Raw genomic sequence first — 6,272 nt, forward strand, 5'->3', positions numbered from 1 at the left:
CAGTGGTCGTACAGAAACTTTGGGTTAGAGTGCTTTTGCCATCGGTCTAAACATGGGACTTTTTCGTGGCTTTCTTCTGCATGCTATGCAAAGGTGAGTTTCAAAAAAAAAGTTATCAAGAACCAGAGGGCAATAAGAAAGGCAAGTTTGTCCCAATGCTTGATGTATTCCCAGTTCGTTATTCCCAGTTCGAATTATTAAACCAGTTCGTTATATATATTCGTTCCGTCAACCTATGTTCGTCTTTTCTTCACAGCTTATTAATAAAAGTCATTTAATAGAATGAAGAGCACTTAACTTCTACGTAAGACTCTTTATAACCAATGAAGTGCTTTTAGCTGAAAAAAGTTCTCCTTTTGCTTAATTATAGCCAGTATGCCTTATAATTAGTTCACTTATAAATTAGTTCGAGCACGGCCGAATGATATAATATTTCATATTAAAAAAAGCTTATATATAAGGCAATTTAACTCAACAATTTTTATATGCCCAATTCATAGTTATGGGCTAGTAGGGTCAATATCATTATACGTAACATTTCTGCAAAACGTGCAATTCTATCGCTCAGTATTTCATTAAATGTATCCTGAATTTTTGAATGGCCTTAACCAAACAAAATTGGTTTAATATAAGATAAAATAAAATGAAAAATGAAAATTTTTACAATACGATATTTGCAGTTACTGATATAAATTGACTAGTTTTATTCGTAGCATGAAAGCAGAATTGGAAATAAGTACTTAATAAGTACCGCTTAAAAATGATTAAAAATTAGTCAAATGTACCCACCAAATTTTTTAACGAAGGGAATCCATGTCCGGTACTCAGGCTAAATGATCCAGATGGACCATCCTATCACCTGTGTTCTATCCCCTGTGTCGCTTGATTAAAATAAAAAAAGCAAGAAAAAAAAGTTTTCACAAATGAAATAGGCTCAAAATTTCAAATCTAATTAATTGTATTAAAACAAACTCTTTAGCGAAAAAGTAAGTGTCACAAATGTTACAGCATAAAAAAAGGGTTTTATAATGGGATCATTTTTATATTTCCCTGACAACTCTCCTCTACAGAGGGCATTATTATAATTTCCCAAACACTCCATAGTTTTATAGGGAATCAAGATCACATATCAATATCATAGTCGATTTAAATGACATATCACAGTAACAATTACAAATAGTTACACGAAGTACAGTTATCTTCAAAATATGGCAGACATCGGGTAATCAAGTGACCATCAGGTAATGAAGCTTAAATTGCATAGTAAACAGAGTTCAAAATAATAGAATTAAAATTTAAAATCAGATAACATAACAGATCATAAATTGGATAATTAATAATAATAATTAAATTTATGGTTTCCCAAGTCAAAAGAGCTGTGCTAGAAATAGCAATAGTAACAACAGAATGAGCTAGTTTCTGCTATGTATTGTTCTGACTACAATCGTGCGTCTGCAAGATTATATGCTTAACAATTCTAACCTGCATCAGGTGCTAAAAAGCTAGTCTATAAAGCAATAGCATGATAACAATAGCATGGAGCATCTTGTGCTTATTTGCTGTTTAAGCTTAATCCAAATAGAGAAGTAGATACATTAACGAACTATAACATGCTTGTTAAATAAGCTGTGAAAACATTTTTGGTATGAACAGACAGCATGATGCGCAATAATTTAATTATTGCTAATATAAGAACTAATGAAATATTCAATAATATTACATAAAATATTATATTCAATAAGAAATAATATTATTTTCAATAATACATAATATTAAATCCAATAATATTATTCAGAATATTAAAAAATATTCTGTCCAACATTTTGACTTTTAAAATTATNATATTACATAAAATATTATATTCAATAATACATAATATTATTTTCAATAATACATAATATTAAATCCAATAATATTATTCAGAATATTAAATAATAGTCTGTCCAACATTTTGACTTTTAAAATTATCCTCTATTTGATTACTTAACAACTGGGATCGCACTTTTAGGGAAGGAGCCCCTCATATTGTTAAGCCAAATTTGAACAGAAAAAAGATCGAGTTTTTTCTAAATATAGCAGCCATGTTGCCTTTCTTAATAATCTCTCTATAAGTATCTAAAACAATTGCAAGCTTATAACATATCAGAATTACTTAATATCATTAATATGTTATGAAATGAAGCATATTTGAACTCAAAAATTATATTATCTATTTTATTGGAAGCAAAATTATTTGTTTGAAAATATTGCCTATCAAAATAAGCTGCAGGCGGCAGCTGGTAGGAAAAAACCACACGAATTAAACAATTCAGATTTTTAAAATAATACGTAAAAAAAATAGTAGCCGAGCTTTATGTAACAATGAACTAAACACATTCTTTAATTTATTTTTAGAATTTTAGCTCCGTAGATGAAACCAATTTCGTTTCCATGACAAAATGGGTTAAAGAAAAAATATATAACTATTAAAACACTTTTATTTAAAAACAATTAATTTACAATTAATTACAAATTAATACACTTTCAAATTATAAAAAAAAAACGTCTTTTCTTATTTTACAGAAAAAATTGTATCAGTGTGGGGAGAGTCATCTCGACTATATCTACCTTCATCTAACCCCATCATAGAAACAAGTTAACACGGCTTATATACTAGTGTAATGGAATTATATTTTTTTGTAGTGGTAGATACACTACAGTACTCCCCCGCCAGAGCTATATGTGTGATAGAAATCGATGAACGGATGTAACTAGTTGATTCCTTGCAGTTTTGGGAGAAACCGGGAGAGCTATGTTAAGATCACCGGACTTTTTTGAATGTTGATCGTGAGAGCTGCATTAAGTTCACTGTCGTAGTCGTTCCAGCGACAGTGTTGTCGTTAGCAGTCGAGTGTACAGAGGCAGACATTGTGTTTGATATTGACTAAGTAGCAACTGTGCCAGGAGGAGGATAATGTCGCAATCACAAGTAGCAAGTCAATTGTTCAATTTGTAATCCATTCAAGTAGGCGTGTTCAAATCTAATTGGAAGTTTCTGTCAAGGGAGGTAGAGGTGGAGGATCGAAGTAAAGGTGGTGAATGCTCAGCTCCAATGTTACGTAATCTCGCATCGATTGCGGTTGAAGCCTGGTCTGTAGCTGTAAGTTACGGTGACTGTAGCGCCCGGAGTAGATGCTCGGCTTGTACGTAGTGACGCTGCAGCGTCCGTGGGGGAGGTGGTGAATGCTCAGCTCAAACGTTGCGTAGCCTCGCATTGATTGCTTGCTGTTTGCTCAGCCTGTTGAAGTCTTTGCGAGGCTACGTAATGCTTGAGTCGAGCATCCACCACCTCTACCACGGGTGTTACTTAATTGTAAAGTACAAACCGATCATCAACTCCGGGCTCTACAGCCCCCGTAACTTACAGTTACAGGCCGAGCTTCAACCGCAGTCGATACGAATCTACGCTGGCTGTTGCTTCCATAGCTGAAGCTAGGCTTTTACGTTGCAATGCTGTAACATCTGTGGGGGTGGGGTGTATGCTCAGCTAAACGTTACGTAGTCTCGCATCGATTGCGGTTGAAGCCTGGTCTGTAACTGTAAGTTACGGTGACTGTAGCGCCCGGAGAAGAAGCTCGGCTTGTACGTTGCAACGCTGTTGCGTCTGTGGGGGAGGGGGTGAATGCTAAGCTCAAACGTTGCGTAGCCTCGCATTGATTGCTTGCTGTTTGCTCAGCCTGTTGAAGTCTTTGCGAGGCTACGTAATGCTTGAGTCGAGCATCCACCACCTCTACCACGGGTGTTACTTAATTGTAACGTACAAGCCGATCATCAACTCCGGGCTCTACAGCCCCCGTAACTTACAGTTACAGGCCGAGCTTCAACCGCAGTCGATACGAGGCAACGCTGGCTGTTGCTTCCATAGCTGAAGCTTGGCTTTTACGTTGCAATGCTGTAACATCCGTGGGGGTGGGGTGTATGCTCAGCTAAACGTTACGTAGTCGCGCATCGATTGCGGTTGAAGCCTTGTCTGTAACTGTAAGTTACGGTGACTGTAGCGCCCGGAGAAGAAGCTCGGCTTGTACGTTGCAACGCTGTTGCATCCGTGGGGGTGGGGGTGAATTCTAAGCTCAAACGTTGCGTAGCCGATTGCGGTGGTTTGCTCAGCCTATTGAAGTCTATGCGAGGCTACGTAACGTTTGAGCCAAGCATCCACCTCGAAGTTTTTTGTGCAAATGCTTCCTGAAGAGTTTAAAGTTCCACAAGTATCCAGTACCCAAGTGTTGGATATGCATCAAGGTAATGACGAATCTCAAGGGAATGAGGAATTTAAGGGAATGTTGGATGGAGCCCAAGTGCCTTGTGATGAAACAGAAGTGTTGGATATGCCTCAAACGTTAGATGAATCAGAAGTGTTGGATAAGCCTCAAGTGTTTATTGAATCAAAAGTATTGGATGTGCCTCGAGTATTTGTTGAATCTAAAGAGCCCCAAGACGTGTTTTTTAATGTGGATTTTTAACTCATTGCACCAAAGGAGGATCAAGAATGGGATAACATCTGAGACTTTTTATACAATGTTTCGGAATCTTTGGAGGCTTTGGATTTACGTACAGTTGTGAAACCCTGTTGGAAAAGACAGTATCCATTTAATCCAGGAAAACCCTTGGATCAATGAAAAAACAAAGGAAACGCATATAGAATGTAAATATCGCATAGTATTGAATTTATTGTGTTGTATTGTAAATTTGAATGTATTGTATTATAATATAAATAAATAAAACCCTGGGGTTTATTTTTTTCAATACTGTTTGTCATTCTTTAAGATTTCATTTCTTGTCACATGGCGGAACAGGATGTCATAACATTTTGTGGACTATCAGAATGCCGCACGTCATAACTCTTCATCCTTTTTCGCGTATAAAAGGGGATCCCATCCATCACACTATCTAATATGTTTAGTCTCTCTAAGATAGATCAGCTCATGAGAGAACAACTCTCATCATTACGATTTATACTGATAGAACATAATTCTCGAATGTTTTCTATTCATGGCGCACACTGTCTCAGACAAACAGGTGAGCAGAAGACTTTTAAAAGTTTTTGTCAATATCATCAGTCGAAAATGACATTGGTGAAAAGAATATCACATCTCCCAATATTATGAATATAGTCTAGCACTCTGTTAATTTCTGTTGTTGATGACGGGATTGGAGTCAATCGAAACGCAACTCTCAATTTTTGTCTGCAATTTGTCTGACAGAGCCCTAAAAACCTTTCTATTTACTTTAAATTCACTTCAAATGCTTTTATGTGAACTCAACAACTTACTTCATTTTCACGCAATTAATTAAATAAATCAATTTGAAAATTCATAAGTTGTCTTTCACCTTTTAAGTTTTACAAGGCAGCCGAAGCACCTTCGTTTTCACTACACGTTCGTTGTTAAAGCTACTTCCTATATTTCGTAGATACGATATCAGTTAGATCTCAGTAAATCAAATAATAAATATATGTAAGATGGTATCACTTCATTTACTGGAAATTCATTGATGATCAATCAGTTACAGATGCAACCAATTGGAATACGTTTCTATTGGGATAGGAATACGAATCGTCTTATAGAATAGTGGGAAATCCGTAGCAGTCACGAAAATATAAATAATAACTGAACAAGGAAAGATATCGGGATTTCGATTAAAAAAAAAAAGGCAAACATTCGTGGCAATAATTGCTCTAAAAATGATCAAAGTACTGCATATATTTACGATGGATTCTAATTTAAATTCTAGCTGTAACCAGTCATTATCGAATTATTTTATTCTTAAATAAGAAGCGAATCGTTAATATGAATCAAGCATTTCTTTTCCCTCCGATGTGCTTGAAAGGAATCTTTTGAAAAATGAAGCAAAACTTTTTGTTATTAACTATACGTTGTTATATAATAATTCTGGAGAAAAAAAATCTTTCGAAAATCTCGGTGGAAAAGAAAATTAAAAGCACGAGCATTTCTTTCCTCTCTGATTCGTAAATAAGGCATCTTTTGAATATAATTTTAGAGAAAAAAAATTTCGAAAGTTTCTGCAGTAGAACTGGGCGATATTAGAAATTATATATCGTGATGCATCGTCAGTTTTGCATCGCGATATAGCGATCTATCGCGATATAGTATTTTTGAATTTCATTTATTTGTAAGGCACAGAAAGTCAGATTTCTATCAAAACTTCATACTCAGATTGATTTAAATCAATTTATAAATTTGAAGATATATATGTTTTGCTTAAGAAAGATATTA

The sequence above is a fragment of the Parasteatoda tepidariorum genome, chromosome 8 (assembly GCF_043381705.1).
Source record: "Parasteatoda tepidariorum isolate YZ-2023 chromosome 8, CAS_Ptep_4.0, whole genome shotgun sequence".
Lineage (NCBI taxonomy): Eukaryota > Metazoa > Arthropoda > Arachnida > Araneae > Theridiidae > Parasteatoda > Parasteatoda tepidariorum.